Here is an 18,723-nt window from a genome sequence, read left to right as displayed (position 1 = left end):
CTTAGGATGAGACACTAAACTTAAGCAAGAAACATCAAATATTTTTGGTCTTTTTATGATTTTGTAATTTTTTTTGTGTTTTTCGAAAATTAAATGGGAAAAGGTATCAAAATTCTTAATGAGAATTCCAAGAATCAGTGCAATGCTAGTCTAAGACTCCGGTCCAGGAATTAGACATGGCTTCACAGCCAGCCAAGCTTTCAAAGAAAGCTTCGGTCCAAAACACTAGACATGGCCAGAGGCCAGCCAAGCCTTAGCAAATCACTGCTCCAAAAGCAAGATTGATAAGAAATCAACAAGTTCTTGTGGTGATAAGTTGAAACCTCGGTCCAATGAGATTAGACATGGCTTCTCAGCCAGCCAGATTTCAACAAATCATCATGAAACTCTAGAATTCATCTTCAAGAATTTCCAAAAAAAAAATAATACCTAATCTAAGCAACAAGATGAACCGTCAGTTGTCCAGCCTAAACAATCCCGGGCAATAACACCAAAAACTTGATGTTGTTGCCGGATCTTGGCACTGATGTTACCAAAAGCTTGCTCAAAACTTGAACAATCCCCGGCAACGGCGCCAAAAACTTGGTGCGCGAAATTGTGAACAATACTTTTTCACAACTCAAATAATCCCCGGTAATGGCTCCAAGAACTTGGTGGCTCAATACCATGGCATTACACAACTTCGCACAACTAACCAGCAAGTGCACTGGGTCGTCCAAGTAATAAACCTTACGTGAGTAAGGGTCGATCCCACGGAGATTGTTAGTATTGAAGCAAGCTATGGTCATCTTGTAAATCTTAGTCAGGCAAACTCAGATGTATATGGTGATGAACGAAAATAACATAAAAGATAAGGATAGAGATACTTATGTATATCATTGGTGTAAGAGCTTCAGACAAGTGTATGAAGATGCCTTCCCTTCCGTCTCTCTGCTTTCCTAATGCTTTCATCCAATCCTTTCTTACTCCTTTCCATGGCAAGCTCGTGTAAGGTTTCACTGTTGTCAGCAGCTACCTCCCATCCGCGCAGTGAAAGCTAATGCACACACTCTGTCACAGTGCTGCCAATCACCAGTTTGGTTCCCTCCCCTACCGGAATAGAATAACTCTTTTGCGTCTGTCACTAACGCCCAGTAGGTTACAGGTTTGAAGCACGTCACAGTCATTCAATCATTGAATCCTACTCAGAATACCACAGACAAGGTTAGACCTTCCGGATTCTCTTGAATGCTGCCATCAGTTCTTGCCTATACCACGAAGACTCTGATCTCACGGAATGGTTGGCTCGTTTGTCAGGCGAGCACTCGGTTGTCAGGCGATCAACCATGCATAGTGCAATCAGGAATCCAAGAGATATTCACTAAGCCTCAGATGCTTGTAGAACAAGAATGGTTGTCAGTCACATTGTTCATGGGTGAGAATGGTGATGGGCGTCAATCATCACCTTCATCATGTTGAAGAACAAGTGATATCTTGGATAAAGAACAAGCGGAATTGAATGGAAGAACAATAGTAATTGCATTAATACTCGAGGTACAGCAGAGCTCCACACCTTAATCTATGGTGTGTAGAAACTCCACCGTTGAAAATACATAAGCATAAGGTCTAGGCATGGCCGAATGGCCAGCCTTCCAATGATCTAAGATAGCATAAAACTCAAAGATAGCTACCAAGATGTCTCTAATACAATAGTAAAAGGTCCTACTTATAGAAAACTAGTACATAGATGAGTAAATGACATAAAAATCCACTTCCGGGCCCACTTGGTGTGTGCTTGGGCTGAGCAATGAAGCTTTTTTCGTGTAGAGACTCTCCTTGGAGTTAAACGCCAGCTTTAGTGCCAGTTTGGGCGTTTAACTCCCAATTAGGTGCCAGTTCCGGCGTTTAACGCTGGAATTTCTTGAGGTGACTTTGAACGCCGGTTTGGGCCATCAAATCTTGGGCAAAGTATGGACTATTATATATTGCTGGAAAGCCCAGGATGTCTACTTTCCAACGCCGTTGAGAGCGCGCCAATTGGGCTTCTATAGCTCCAGAAAATCCACTTCGAGTGCAGGGAGGTCAGAATCCAACAGCATCTGCAGTCCTTTTGAGTCTCTGGATCAGATTTTTGCTCGGGTCCCTCAATTTCAGCCAGAAAATACCTGAAATCACAGAAAAACACACAAACTCATAGTAAAGTCCAGAAAAGTGAAATTTAATTAAAAACTAATAAAAATATACTAAAAACTAACTAGATCATATCAAAAACATACTAAAAACAATGCCAAAAAGTATACAAATCATCCGCTCATCAGACCATAAAATGGCATTTTTCCCAATTCAAAACAAGGTTTGATTCTTGACACTGTTTCAAGACGAGAGATAAATGCTTAAGGCAGGATTCAAAAGAATTACCAAAAACAGAAAAGTTATCCATAAATACCTCAATGAACTTTTTAACCATGTCAAAAAAAATTGAAAGCATACACCTCTGAAAAGTTGCTGGATAATAAACCTCTATTTCATGGTTTATCTTGTGCTCAATTGAGTGGTTTTTATCAACTCTTTACCCACTTATTCATACTATTTGCATGGTTTTACTTTTTCCTTCCAGATTTTGCGCTATGATTAAAAACGTGCTTCTTTGGCCTTAAATTTCCTATGTTTAATCCTCTCTTACTACCATTCGATGCCGTGATATGTGTGTTAAGTGATTTCAGATTTTATAGGGCAGGAATGGCTCAGAGGATGGAAATAAAGCATGCAAAAGTGGAAGGAATACAAGAAGTTGAAGAAATTGCTAAGCTGTCCAGCCTGACCTCTTCGAACTCAAACGGCCATAACTTGAGCTATAGAGGTCCAAATGATGCGGTTCCCATTGCGTTGGAAAGCTAACGTCCGGGGCTTCGATTTGATATATAATTTCTGATAGTGATCGTACAGCTAGGCAACGAGAACGCGTGCTCCACGCGGACGTGTTGCAGTGACGAAAATCAGCGTGGCAGATTTCGCAATCAGTGATTTCTGGGCTATTTTTGACCCAATTTTCGGTCCAAAAAACACAGATTAGAGGCTATAAAGTGGGAGAATCCATCCATTCATACAAAACTTCATACACATTCATAATTCACTTTTGATATTTTTAGATGTAGTTTTAGAGAGAGAGAGAGAGAGGCTCTCTCCTCTCTCTTAGGATTTAGAATTTCTATTAAGATTAGGCTATGATTTCTTCAATTACAGGTTGAATGTTCCTTTATTTTATATTTCTCTTCTATTTTTAGATACTCTAATACTTTTATTTGATTTATGTTGCCAAATTGGCTTATGAACTTTTCATGTTAGGATTTTCTTAACTAATGGAATTTGAGGTATTTTCAGAAATATGATTTTTATTTAGCTTCTACATTCTTGGCTTTGGTTGATTAATTGGTAACTCTTGAGTTGTCAAACTCATCGTGATTGATAATTGATATCTTTGCTTATTGATTTAGATTCCTATAACTTTAGTCTTTCCTCAGGAGTTGACTAGGACTTTAGGTGTTAAATTGATTTATCCACTTGACTTACCTTCATAGTTAGAGGTTTACTTAGTGGGAGCAAAAATATAATTCTCAACATCATTGATAAGGATAACTATGATAGGAATTCTAATTTTCATACCTTACCAAGAGTTTTCTTAGCTATTGATTTATTAATTCCTGCAATTTATTTCTCTTGTTCAAACCTTTCAAAAATCCAAAAATACTGTTTTCCATAACCAATAATAAATCATACTTCCCTGCAATTCCTTGAGAAGACGACCCGAGGTTTGAATACTTCGGTTATTTATTTTTATTGGGTTTGTTACTTGTGACAACCAAACGTTTGTACGAAAGGATTTTCTATTGGTTTAGAAGCTATACTTACAACGCGATTATATTTGTGAATTTCTTTACCGATAGGAAATCCGATCGTCAAAATGGCGCTATTGCCGGGGAATTGCAAACGTGTGCCTTATTATTGGTTATTGTAAATATTTTTAAAATTTTTATCTTATCTTATCTTAGTTTTAAATTTCAAAAATCATATCTTTTTCAAAATCTTATCTTATCTTTTTTTCAAAAATCATATCTTTTTCAAAATATTTTCTTTTTGTTAGTTTTTGTTTTTATTTTCTCTTACTACTATGAACTCTCACTCCTTTGGCCATGAGTCTGGTTACAATTATGTTGTAGGAAGAAGAAATTACAATGAGAACATGCATCAAGGATGGAACAATCAAATATGGGAGGAGCCACAAGGATTTGATCAACACTCATGGCAACAACCACCTCCAATGGACTATCGACAACCATTCTGTGATGCATATCAAGGCAATGGCTATGGTGGACACTCTTTTGATTATCAACAACCACTACCATATGCCTATGAACCCCCTCCTCAATATAACCTTAGACCACCATGCTCACAAGCCTCTTTCCACCATTCACCTCTATATGACCCTAATCCTTATCCACCATACCAACCACCATATGAACCATACCCAGAACCGCCACCTTAATATTCACCATCTCCATATCCTTATCAAGAAGAACCACTTTCCTACCATGAACCCTTTCTTCCAACAAATGAACCCTCCTATCCACCCCAAACCTCCATGGAAAACACACTTACCTCTCTCATTGGTCTCACCTCTAAACTCCAAAATCTTATATCTCACATGGACCAACCCTCTACCTCCAATATTCAACCCTCAAGTTCTAGTACGCTTCCATTTCAACCACTTACCGATCCATCCATCCCATCACCACCATCCATGGAAGAGCACCCACATCCATCAATCCAAGAGCAACATGATCCCAATGATGCTATTGACATGGAACAAGAGAAAAGGGATCATCTTCGCGAATCCATACTTCATAAGGAGCTAGAGGAGGCACTAAAGGTGAAGGTAGAAGAGACTTTTGCAGATGAAGGAGTAGTTGAAGGGAGTTGTCATAGAAAAGAAACCATCAAGGAGGAGTACAATTTTATACTTAAACAACTAGATCACGCGATAAATCGATTACCTTTCTGACGTTTGGATATTCAAGGAAGCCCCATGGCTTCATGTGGAGAATCTACTGAAGAACGTTGCATGAAGGAGAAGTTAGAAACTCCGGTGGATAGTGAGTAGCACGATATTGTATTGGAACAATTGGAAGAAGCTACGCTTGCCATTGAAGAGGAAGAAGTGGTTGAAGACTTAGGAGATGCTGAATCTCCTTGGGAAAGTCAAGTTATAGAGCCTCCTTCAAAGACGTTTGAAATTGATGTTGAGGAGGGTGTACAACCTCCAAGGCATCTCATCATTGAAGACTTTGAAAGGGATGATCAAGAGATGGATTCGATCATTGATGAATTCTTATCTACATTTGAATCCTCTCCCATTGGACTTGACATGGAGATGAAAGAAGAAGAAGCACAACCTCCCATGCCCTTGGTAAACAATGAAGAAGAGATTGAATTGGAAGAAATCTACCGAGAGGAAGAGGTTGATATGGAAGAAGATTGCAAAGAGGTGGAAGTTGTCAAAGAAGAGCACAAGGGAGTAGAGCTTGCAAGATCATTAGAAACACCTCTCCCAAAGCCATTACCATCCAATACAACATTCAAGTGGGTAAAATTCTCTTCCTTAACCTTTACTTTTCCACTTGAATATGGGCTTCTAGAGACGGATGGTCAACTTAGAGCTCTTTGTGGCATTAAGAGCAAGAAGAAGATGGTTAGTAGTTGGAGTTGTCCAGCAAGGTTCAACATGGTTGTATGCTCCAAGTTGAAATGCAAGGGTTGGTGTAAACAACTCTTCAAAGTATCTCTGTGCTCTCGCACTAATTATGAACTTTTCATGTTAGGATTTTCTTAACTAATGCAATTTGAGGTATTTTCAGATATATGATTTTTATTTAGCTTCTACATTCTTGGCTTTGGTTGATTAATTGGTAACTCTTGAGTTGTCAAACTCATCGTGATTGATAATTGATATCTTTGCTGATTGATTTAGATTTCTATAACTCTAGTCTTTCCTCAAGAGTTGACTAGGATTTTAGGTGTTAAATTGATTTATCCACTTGACTTACCTTCATAGTTAGAGGTTGACTTAGTGGGAGCAAAAATATAATTCTCATCATCATTGATAAGGATAACTAGGATAGGAATTCTAATTTTCATACCTTACCAAGAGTTTTCTTAGCTATTGATTTATTAATTCTTGCAATTTATTTCTCTTGTTTAAACCTTTTAAAAACCCAAAAATATTGTTTTCCATAACCAATAATAAATCATACTTTCTACAATTCCTTGAGAAGATGACCCGAGGCTTGAATACTTCGGTTATTTATTTTTATTGGGTTTGTTACTTGTGACAACCAAACGTTTGTACGAAAAGATTTTCTGTTGGTTTAGAAGCTATACTTACAACGCGATTATATTTGTGAATTTCTTTACCAATAGGAAATCCGATCGTCACTGGAGCATTACAAAGTCCAAATGGCATTCTCCTGTAGGCAAATACTCCAAAGGGGCATGTGAATGCTATCTTCTCTTGATCTTGAGGGTCCACTGCAATTTGATTATATCTAGAATATCCATCTAGAAAATAATAAAAAGCATGACCATCTAACCTCTTGTTCATACCCTGGGTCGAGCTGTCCGACCCGGGATGTTCAGCAGACAAAGCAACCGACCTCTTCAAGACGGGACAACCCGACCTCTCCTCAAAGAGCTCGGCCAAAGTCACAGGAAAGCCCAAACGAAGGGCCCAAATAGAGGAACGCACCCCAAATCTAAGGGCAGCCCAAAGCGCCTAGAGATAAAGGCGGTTTCCTTAAAAGATGACCTCACTTCAAGATAAGATAAAGATAAGATAACTAACTTATCTTATCCCCAGGAGGCCACATCTCACCATTATAAATACACTAGAGCACCCAGGTATAACTCATACTCTGATTCTACTAAATACCTGCTTAATACCCTTGCTAACTTAAGCATCGGAGTCCCTTGCAGGTACCCCCCACCCTCCGGGAACGAAGGATCAGCAGCACATTCAGTCCAACAAGTCGGACGCACCAGCTCCGGTAGCTATTCACCCGCCGGACACATCGGTTCCGACCAGCACAGAAGATCTCGTCCGAGATCGACCTACAGTTTCAGGTAACCCTCAGAATATTGGCGCCGTTGCCGGGGATCCTGGAAGTCATCCCATTGACATGGCAGATGACCATGACAACGACCACGATTCAGGTCTGGAAGATAGAACGCCGCATAAGAACGCGGACACAATACTCAAAGATACTCCAGAAACCAATGGAGACAAAAATTCATCAAATCCAGGAATAATAGAAGCACTTCAAAATCGATTGGAGCAACTCGAGAAAGAAGCCCAACATCAACGTAAAAAGGAAGAAGATCTACGCCGGGAGATAAGGCGGCGCAGAGAACTAGAAGATAAGCTCGTAAAAATTGAAGCCGATCTCAAAACTAAAGCTACTCGATCACCCGCAGAAGATAGCTCTCAGAAAGATCAAAACCCATTCACCAGAGAAATTATGAAGACCAAAATTCCAAAAGATTTCAAGCTTTCGGATATGACTCTATATGATGGCACCTCGGACCCCAACCATCATCTCAGCAACTTCAGAAGTAGAATGTACCTCACAGATGCCTCAGATGCAGTCCGCTGCAAAGCCTTTCCAACAACTCTCACCAAGACAGCCATTAAATGGTTCGACAACCTACCTCCAAAATCCATCTCCAGTTTCGACGATCTGGCCAAGAAGTTCCTGGCCCAATTCTCCATACAAAAGGACAAAGCCAAACATGCACCTAGCCTCCTAGGGATCAAACAAGGAGATCGGGAGAGCCTTCGCAACTACATGGAAAGATTCAACAAAACATGCATGGACATAAGATCTGAATTTTGTATCTCATGACATTTTTAGATCTGAATTTTGTACCTTTTGACGGCATGAGTCTCTAAACTCCATTGTTGGGGGTGAGGAGCTCTGCAGCGTCTCGATGAATTAATGCAATTATTTCTGTTTTCCATTCAAACACGCTTGTTCCTATCTAAGATGTTCATTCACGCTTCACTATGAAGAAGGTGATGATCCGTGACACTCATCACCTTCCTCAGTCCATGAACGTGTGCCTGACAACTACCTCCGTTCTACATTAGATTGAATGAGTATCTCTTAGATTCCTTAATCAGAATCTTCGTGGTATAAGCTAGAATCCATTGGCAGCATCCTTGAGAATCTGGAAGGTCTAAACCTTGTCTGTGGTATCCCGAATAGGATTCTGTGATTGGATGACTGTGATGAGCTTCAAACTCGCGAGTGTTGGGCGTAGTGACAGACGCAAAAGGATCAATGGATCTTATTCCGACATGATCGAGAACCGACAGATGATTAGCCGTGCTGTGACAGAGCATTTGGACCATTTTCACTGAGAGGATGGGAAGTAGCCATTGACAACAGTGACACCCTACATACAGCTTGCCATAGGAGGAACCTTGCGTGTGTGAAGAGGAGGACAAGGGAAAGGCTGAAATTCAGAGGACAAAGCATCTCCAAAACTCCAACATATTCTCCATTACAGCATAATAAGTATTTATTTCATGCTCTTTTACTTTTTACAATTAAAACTAAAAATTATTATTGATATCCTGATTAAGAGTTACAAGATAACCATAGATTGCTTCAAACCAACCATCTCCGTGGGATTCAACCCTTACTCACGTAAGGTATTACTTGGACGACCCAGTGCACTTGCTGGTTAGTTGTGCGAAGTTATGAGAAATAGTCTATTAATATTGGCATACACAATTTCGTGCACCACTTTCCAATATAAACTCAAGCAAAACCAAAACTTTACCCTGAATAGAACAATGCCAGCACAAGGAACGAACGACGAAAGAAGTAAAGAAACAGAAAGAAGAACCTACCTGAAAAAAAGTGCTAAAGAAGTGGGAGACGAAGAGACAAAATCCGGAACTGCCTTCGAGCAAATAAAGCACCAACAACCACCAATGGCGTCACAGAGAAAAGCGTGGAGATGCGAAAAACCCAAGAGAACAAGGAAGCACAAATGAAACTGAAGAAAAAGAGAGAAAGGGGGAAGTTACAGCGAGCAACGGTGAAGAGAAACAGAAAAGAGAAAGTTTTGATGTAATTCAAAAATAAAACGAGAAAGCGGGAGACAAAAGAAACGAAACGTTAAGAAGTTAATGGGGCATTAAAAACTCTTGCACGTTCACAAGGCAAGGAACGCTGACGATTGGATTTTTGACGGTTTAGAATTTTATAAATGAAATCTCGTCGAAGTATAGTCTCTAAACCAACAATAATCCTCTCATACAAAAATTTGTTTGTCACAAGTACAAACCCCTAAAATCTATAAACCGAAGTATTTAAACCTCGGGTCGTTCTCCCTAGGATTTACAATAAAGTGTCTTGTTATTGGTTGTGAGTTATTTTGGGGTTTTTGAGATTATAGACAAGAATTATAAATGGCAAAGGAAATAAACTAACAACTAACAAAGCTCTTGGCAAGATATGAGAACTAGAAGTCCTATCCTAGTTATCCTCCTCAATTGTGATGAGAATTGTGTATTGCTCCCACTTAGTTAACCTCTAACCATGGAGGAAAGTCAAGTGGATGAATCAATTTGATTCCTCAAGTCCTAATCAACTCCTAAAGGAAAGACTAGCTTTAGAGGCATTCAAATCAATTAGCAACTTCTAATTATCAACCAACAAAAGAATTAGATAACTCAAGAGTCACTAATTACTCTACCTAGGCCAAGAGGAACAAAACCTACACTAAAATCCAACCAAGCATTTCATCAAACACTTGGAAGGCACAAAAGAAAAGCAAAGCAAATTGACAACAAGAAGAGAATCTAACAACAATTATTGAAAGAAATTAATCAACAACAATCAAAAGAAACACAATTATTATGAATTGCCTTGAATTGAATTGAAAGAAAGTAGAAGGAACAATACTAGATCTACAACAAAATATAAGAACAACATAAAAGAGATTACACCAAAAGAATAGGAGAAGAATGAATGTAACTACAAGGAATTGAGAAGATAGAAGTATAAGAACATGAATCTAAATCTCAATCTAAGAACTAAACCTAATCCTAATCCTAATTCTGGAGAGAAGTGAGAGCTTCTCTCTCTAGAAACTAACTCTAACTACTAAACTAAACTAATGGTAACTAACATGTGTTTCCCTCTTCACTCCTTGGGTTAAATAGCATCAGAAATGAGTTGGATTGGGCCCACAAGGCTTCTAAAATCGCTGGCCACGTGTTGCATTAAGTGGGTCATGTGCCACCATCGGCGCGTCCGCGTACCGTGCGCGTGCGCGCCCCTATGCGCAATGCAACTATAGCAAATCTTATATCGTTTCGAAGCCCCGGATGTTAGCTTTCTAACCCAACTGGAACCGCATCATTTGGACCTCTGTAGCTCAAGTTATGGTCGTTTAAGTGCGAAGAGGTCGGCTTGACAGCTTTCCGGTTCTTTCATTTCTTCATGAGTTCTCCAACTTTTCATGCTTCTTTCTTCATTCCCTTGATCCAATCTTTGCCTCCTAAACCTTAAATCACTTAACAAACATATCAAGGCATCTAATGGAATCAAGGAGAATTAGCTTTAGCTACTTTAAGACCTAAAAAGCATGTTTTCACTCTTAAGCACAATTAAAGGAGAAGTTATAAAACCATGCTATTTCAATGGATAAATGTGGGTAAAAGGTTATAAAATCCCCTAAAATCAATACAAGATAAACCGTCAAAACGGGATTTGTCAAACGCCTGTTTTCAAAATCAAAGAAAAGAAAATAAACGCTCCGTATTCAGAAGGGGTCTCTACAAAAAGAAATCGACAATGCTCGAGCACGACTTCTACAAAGAAGTATTGAAGTCCTGAAACTAGGGACTCTGCCTCAAAAGGAAGACCACGCTCAAGTAGGGGCACTGTTCATACCCTTGGTCGAGCTGTCTGGTGCACGAAATTGTGATCTCTACTTTTCACAACTCAAACAATCCCCGGTGATGGCTCCAAAAACTTGGTGCTCAATACCATGGTCTAAACATAACTTCACAACTTCGCACAACTAACCAGCAAGTGCACTGGGTCGTCCAAGTAATAAACCTTACGCGAGTAAGGGTCGATCCCACGGAGATTGTTGGTATGAAGCAAGCTATGGTCACCTTGTAAATCTCAGTCAGGCAGATTCAAATGGTTATGGATGATTTATGAATAAAGTATAAAATAAAGATAGAGATACTTATGTAATTCATTGGTGAGAATTTCAGATAAGCGTATGGAGATGCTTTGTCCCTTCCGTCTCTCTGCTTTCCTACTATCTTCATCCAATCCTTCTTACTCCTTTCCATGGCAAGCTGTATGTTGGGCATCACCGTTGTCAGTGGCTACAGTCCCGTCCTCTCAGTGAAAATGTTCAATGCACCCTGATGAGCGGATAATTTATACGCTTTTAGGCATTATTTTTAGGTAGTTTTTAGTAAGTTTAAGCTACTTTTAGGGATGTTTTCATTAGTTTTTATGTTAAATTCACATTTCTGGACTTTACTATGAGTTTGTGTGTTTTTTTGTGATTTCAGGTAATTTCTGGCTGAAATTGAGGGATTTGAGCAAAACTCTGAAAAAGGCTGACAAAAGGACTGCTGATGCTGTTGGAATCTGACCTCCCTGCACTCGAAATAGATTTTCTGGAGCTACAGAACTCCAATTGGCGCGTTCTCAACGGCGTTGGAAAGTAGACATCTAGGGCTTTCCAGCAATATATAATAGTCTATACTTTATTCGGAAATTGATGACGTAACTTGGCGTTGAACGCCAAGTACATGCTGCTGTTTGGAGTTAAACGCCAGAAAAACGTCATGATCTGGAGTTGAACGCCCAAAACACGTCATAACTCGGAGTTCAACTCCAAGAGGAGCCTCAGCTCGTGGATTGATCAAGCTCAGCCTAAGCATACACCAAGTGGGCCCCGGAAGTGGATTTATGCATCAATTACTTACTCATGTAAACCCTAGGAGCTAGTTTATTATAAATAGGATGATTTACTAATGTATTAGATATCTTTGGTCTCAGCTTTGTTTTATTCTTCATCCTAAGAGGCTATTGATCACGTTTTAGGGGGGCTGGCCATTCGGCCATGCCTGAACCTTTCACTTATGTATTTTCAACGGTGGAGTTTCTGCACACCATAGATTAAGGGTGTGGAGCTCTGCTGTACCTCAAGTATTAATGCAATTCTATTTTCTTTTATTCACTTCTATCTTATTCTTATTCCAAGATATTCATTCGCACCCAAGAACATGATGAAGGTGATGATTATGTGACGCTCATCACCATTCTCACCTATGAACGCGCGTGATTGACAACCACATCCGTTCTACATACAACCGAGCTTGAATGTGTATCTCTTAGATTCCCCAACAGAATCTTCGTGGTATAAGCTAGATAGATGGCGGCATTCATGAGAATCCGGAAAGTCTAAACCTTGTCTATGGTATTTCGAGTAGGATTCTAGGATTGAATGACTGTGACGAGCTTCAAACTCCTGAAGGCTGGGCGTGATGACAAGCGCAAAAGAATCAATAGATTCTATTCCAACCTGATTGAGAACCGACAGATGATTAGCCATGCGAGTGACAGCCGCAGAGGACCATTTTCACTGAGAGGATGGGATGTAGCCACTGACAACGGTGATGCCCTACATACAGCTTGCCATGGAAAGGAGTAAGAAGGATTGAGTTGAAGCAGTAGGAGAGCAGGCGTCCTTGAGCCTTACAGTACCTCCATATGCTTATCTGAAATTCCCACCAATGAATCTGCATAAGTGTTCTATCCCTTTTATTATTTCATCTATTTTCTTATTATTAATTTCCAAAACCATAAACAATATTTAATCTGCCTAACTGAGATTTACAAGGTAACCATAGCTTGCTTCATACCAACAATCTCTGTGGGATCGACCCTTACTCACGTAAGGTTTATTACTTGGACGACCCAGTACACTTGCTGGTTAATTGAACGGAGTTGTGGATTCAACCAGTGCCATAATAATGATTTCATACAAAATAGTTAGAACATTGATCACAATTTCGTCCACCAAGTTTTTGGCGCCGTTGCCGGGGAACAATCAATTTCGAACAACAATTCAAACAATTGTTTCCAACCCACAATGGTGCCAAGTTTTTAATCCGGCAACAACACCAAGTTTTTGGCACCGTTGCCGGGGATTGTTCGAGTATGGACAACTGACGGTTCATCTTGTTGCTCAGATTAGGTAATTTTCTTTTCAAAAATCTTTTTCAAAATTTTTCTTTTATTTTTCGTTTTTCTAAACTTTATTTTCAAAAAAATTAATAAAAATTCAAAAAAAATTCATAAAATCATAAAAATAAAAAAATTATTTTGTGTTTCTTGTTTGAGTCTTGAGTCAATTTTTTAAGTTTGGTGTCAATTGCATGCTTTAAAATTTTTCTTGCATTTTTTCGAAAATCCCATGCATTCATAGTGTTCTTCATGATCTTCAAGTTGTTCTTGACAAGTCTTCTTGTTTGATCTTGATGATTTCTTGTTTTGTATTGTTTGTTGTTTTTCATGTGCATCTTGGCATTCATAGCATTCCATACATTAAAGATTTCTAAGTTTGGTGTCTTGCATATTTTCTTTGCATCAAAAATTTTTCAAAATTATGTTCTTGATGTTCATCATGATCTTCAAAGTGTTCTTGGTGTTCATCTTGACATTCATAGTATTCTTGCATGCATTCATGGTTTTGATCTAAAAATTTCAGGCATTGAGTATTTTTGTTGTTTTTCTCTCTCATAATTTAAAAATTCAAAAATAAAAAAAATATCTTTTCCTTATTTCCCTCCAAATTTTCGAAATTTTGGGTTGACTTAGTCAAAAAAAAAAAATTCAAAATTAGTTGTTTCTTACAAGTCAAGTCAAAATTTCAATTTTAAAAAATCTTATCTTTTTAAAATCTTTTTCAAAAAAAAATCATATCTTTTTCATTTTTTTTTTTCGAAAAATTCAACAACATTTTTCAAATTATTTTCAAAATCTTTTCCTTATCTTTACATCATATTTTCGAAAATTCACTAATAATTAATGTGATTGGTTCAAAAATTTGAAGTTTGTTACTTTCTTGTTAAGAAATGTTCAATCTTTAAATTCTAGAATCTTATCTTGTAGTTTCTTGTTAGTTAAGTCATTTTAAAAACTAAATCTTTTTCAAAATATCTTTTTATTAAAATTTCTATCTTAACTTTTTATCTTATCCTCCTCAAAATTTTATCTTTTTCAAAATTTGATTTCAAAATATCTCATCTAACTTCTTATTTTCTTATCTTTTTAAAAAAAAAAAATTTTGATTTCAAATCTTTTTCAATCAACTAACTAACTTTTTTGTTTGTTTCTTATCTTTTTCAAAACCACCTAACTACTTCTCCCTCTTCTATTTTCGAAAAATATCTCTCTTTTCAAAAATTCTTTTTAATTAATTAATTGTTTCAAATTTTAATTTTAATCTTATCTTATCTTTAATTTTCAAAAATTACTAACTCCTTTTTCAAAATTATTTTCGAAAATTCTCCCTCTCTTTTCTTATTTTATTTAATTAATTATTTACTAACACTTCTCTTCACTTCTCTTCATCTAAAAATCCGAACCATTCTCCTTTCCTTATCCCCTTTCTTTTTCTAGTAACATAAAGGAATCTCTATACTGTAACATAGAAGATTCCTCTTCCTTTTCTTTTTCTCTTCTCTTTCATATGAGCAGGAATAAAGAAAAAGGCACTCTTGTTGAAGCAAGGAAGAGACATAAAGGAGCTCAAAAAGTACCATTGGACCTTCAAGAAGGCGCCACCCTCACTCAGGTGGACTCATTCCTTGTTCTTATTTTCTCTGCTTTTTCGGTTTTTATGCTTCATGTCTATCTAATGTTTGTGTCTTTATTACATGATCATTAGTAGTTAGTAACTATGTCTTAAAGCTATGAATAGATTCCATTAATCCTTCACCTCTCTTAAATGAAAAATGTTTTAATTCAAAAGAACAAGAAGTACATGAATTTCGAATTTATCCTTGAATTTAATTTAATTATATTGATGTGGTGACAATACTTTTTGTTTTCTGAATGAATGCTTGAACAGTGCATATGTCTTTTGATCTTGTTGTTTATGAATGTTAAAACTGTTAGCTCTTGAAAGAATGATGAACAAAGAGAAATGTTATTGATGATCTGAAAAATCATGAAATTGATTCTTGAAGCAAGAAAAAGCAGTGAATGGCGAAAAAAAAACAAAAATAAATAAATAAAAATAAAAATAGAAAGAAAAAGAAAAAGCAAGCAGAAAAAGTCAGTAGCCCTTAAAACCAAAAGGCAAGGGTAAAAAGGATCCAAGGCTTTGAGCATCAATGGATAGGAGGGCCCAAGGAAATAAAATCCAGGCCTAAGCGGCTAAATCAAGCTGTCCCTAACCATGTGCTTGTGTCATGAAGGTCCAAGTGAAAAGCTTGAGACTGAGTGGTTAAAGTCGTGATCCAAAGAAAAAGAGTGTGCTTAAGAGCTCTGGACACCACTAACTGGGGACTCTAGCAAAGCTGAGTCACAATCTGAAAAGGTTCACCCAGTTATGTGTCTGTGGCATTTATGTATCTGGTGGTAATACTGGAAAACAAAATGCTTAGGGCCACGGCCAAGACTCATAAGTAGCTGTGTTCAAGAATCAACATGCTTAACTAGGAAAATCAATAACACTATCCAAAATTCTAAGTTCCTAGAGAAGCCAATCATTCTAAACTTCAAAGGAAAAAGTGAGATGCCAAAACTGTTCAGAAGCAAAAAGCTACAAGTCCCGCTCATCTAATTAGAATTAATATTTCATTGATATTTTGAAATTTATAGTATATTCTCTTCTTTTTATCCTAATTGATTTTCAGTTGCTTGGGGACAAGCAACAATTTAAGTTTGGTGTTGTGATGAGCGGATAATTTATACGCTTTTTGGCATTATTTTTAGGTAGTTTTTAGTAAGTTTAAGCTACTTTTAGGGATGTTTTCATTAGTTTTTATGTTAAATTCACATTTCTGGACTTTACTATGAGTTTGTGTGTTTTTTTGTGATTTCAGGTAATTTCTGGCTGAAATTGAGGGATTTGAGCAAAACTCTGAAAAAGGCTGACAAAAGGACTGCTGATGCTGTTGGAATCTGACCTCCCTGCACTCGAAATGGATTTTCTGGAGCTACAGAACTCCAATTGGCGCGTTCTCAACGGCGTTGGAAAGTAGACATCCAGGGCTTTCCAGCAATATATAATAGTCCATACTTTATTCGGAAATTGACGACGTAACTTGGCGTTGAACGCCAAGTACATGCTGCTGTTTGGAGTTAAACGCCAGAAAAACGTCATGATCTGGAGTTGAACGCCCAAAACACGTCATAACTCGGAGTTCAACTCCAAGAGGAGCCTCAGCTCGTGGATTGATCAAGCTCAGCCCAAGCATACACCAAGTGGGCCCCGGAAGTGGATTTATGCATCAATTACTTACTCATGTAAACCCTAGGAGCTAGTTTATTATAAATAGGATGATTTACTAATGTATTAGATATCTTTGGTCTCAGCTTTGTTTTATTCTTCATCCTAAGAGGCTATTGATCACGTTTTAGGGGGGCTGGCCATTCGGCCATGCCTGAACCTTTCACTTATGTATTTTCAACGGTGGAGTTTCTGCACACCATAGATTAAGGGTGTGGAGCTCTGCTGTACCTCAAGTATTAATGCAATTCTATTTTCTTTTATTCACTTCTATCTTATTCTTATTCCAAGATATTCATTCGCACCCAAGAACATGATGAAGGTGATGATTATGTGACGCTCATCACCATTCTCACCTATGAACGCGCGTGATTGACAACCACATCCGTTCTACATGCAACCAAGCTTGAATGTGTATCTCTTAGATTCCCCAACAGAATCTTCGTGGTATAAGCTAGATAGATGGCGGCATTCATGAGAATCCGGAAAGTCTAAACCTTGTCTATGGTATTTCGAGTAGGATTCTAGGATTGAATGACTGTGACGAGCTTCAAACTCCTGAAGGCTGGGCGTGATGACAAGCGCAAAAGAATCAATAGATTCTATTCCAACCTGATTGAGAACCGACAGATGATTAGCCATGCGAGTGACAGCCGCAGAGGACCATTTTCACTGAGAGGATGGGATGTAGCCACTGACAACGGTGATGCCCTACATACAGCTTGCCATGGAAAGGAGTAAGAAGGATTGAGTTGAAGCAGTAGGAGAGCAGGCGTCCTTGAGCCTTACAGTACCTCCATATGCTTATCTGAAATTCCCACCAATGAATCTGCATAAGTGTTCTATCCCTTTTATTATTTCATCTATTTTCTTATTATTAATTTCCAAAACCATAAACAATATTTAATCTGCCTAACTGAGATTTACAAGGTAACCATAGCTTGCTTCATACCAACAATCTCTGTGGGATCGACCCTTACTCACGTAAGGTTTATTACTTGGACGACCCAGTACACTTGCTGGTTAGTTGAACGGAGTTGTGGATTCAACCAGTGCCATAATAATGATTTCATACAAAATAGTTAGAACATTAATCACAATTTCATCCACCACACCCTGTCATGGCACGGCTAATCATCTGTCGGTTCTCAATCAGGTTGGAATAGAATCCATTGATTCTTTTGCGTTTGTCACTAACGCCCAGCCTTCAGGAGTTTGAAGCTCGTCACAGTCATTCAATCATTGAATCCTACTCAGAATACCACAAACAAGGTTTAGACCTTCCAGATTCTCTTGAATGCCGCCATCAATTCCAGCTTATACCACGAAGATTCCGATTAAGGAATCCAAGAGATAAACATTCAAGCCTTGTTTGCTTGTAGAACGGGAGTGGTTGTCAGGCACGCGTTCATAAGTGAGAATGATGATGAGCGTCACATAATCATCACATTCATCAAGTTCTTGAGTGCGAATGAATATCTTGGAATAAGAACAAGCTGAATTGAATAGAAGAACAATAGTAATTGCATTAATACTCGAGGTACAGCAGAGCTCCACACCTTAATCTATGGTGTGTAGAAACTCCACCGTTGAAAATATATAAGAACAAGGTCTAGGCATGGCCGTATGGCCAGCCTCCCAATGATCTAAGAACTAGATGTCCAAAGATGATCCTAAGATCGAAAATGATCAAAAGATGAAAAATACAATAGTAAAAGGTCCTATATGTAGAGAACTAGTAGCCTAGGGTTTACAGAAATGAGTAAATGACATAAAAACCCACTTCCGGGCCCACTTGGTGTATGCTTGGGCTGAGCATCGAAGCATTTTCGTGTAGAGACTTTTCTTGGAGTTAAACGCCAGCTTTTGTGCCAGTTTGGGCGTTTAACTCCCATTCTTGTGCCAGTTCCGGCGTTTAACGCGGGGCAGTTTTGAGCTGATTTGGAACGCCGGTTTGGGCCATCAAATCTTGGGCAAAGTATGGACTATTATACATTGCTGGAAAGCCCAGGATGTCTACTTTCCAACGCCGTTGAGAGCGCACCAATTGGGCTTCTGTAGCTCCAGAAAATCCACTTCGAGTGCAGGGAGGTCAGAATCCAACAGCATCTGCAGTCCTTTTTGGTC

Source organism: Arachis stenosperma, chromosome 2 (assembly GCF_014773155.1).
Source record: "Arachis stenosperma cultivar V10309 chromosome 2, arast.V10309.gnm1.PFL2, whole genome shotgun sequence".
NCBI lineage: Eukaryota > Viridiplantae > Streptophyta > Magnoliopsida > Fabales > Fabaceae > Arachis > Arachis stenosperma.
This window is presented reverse-complemented; position numbering follows the sequence as displayed.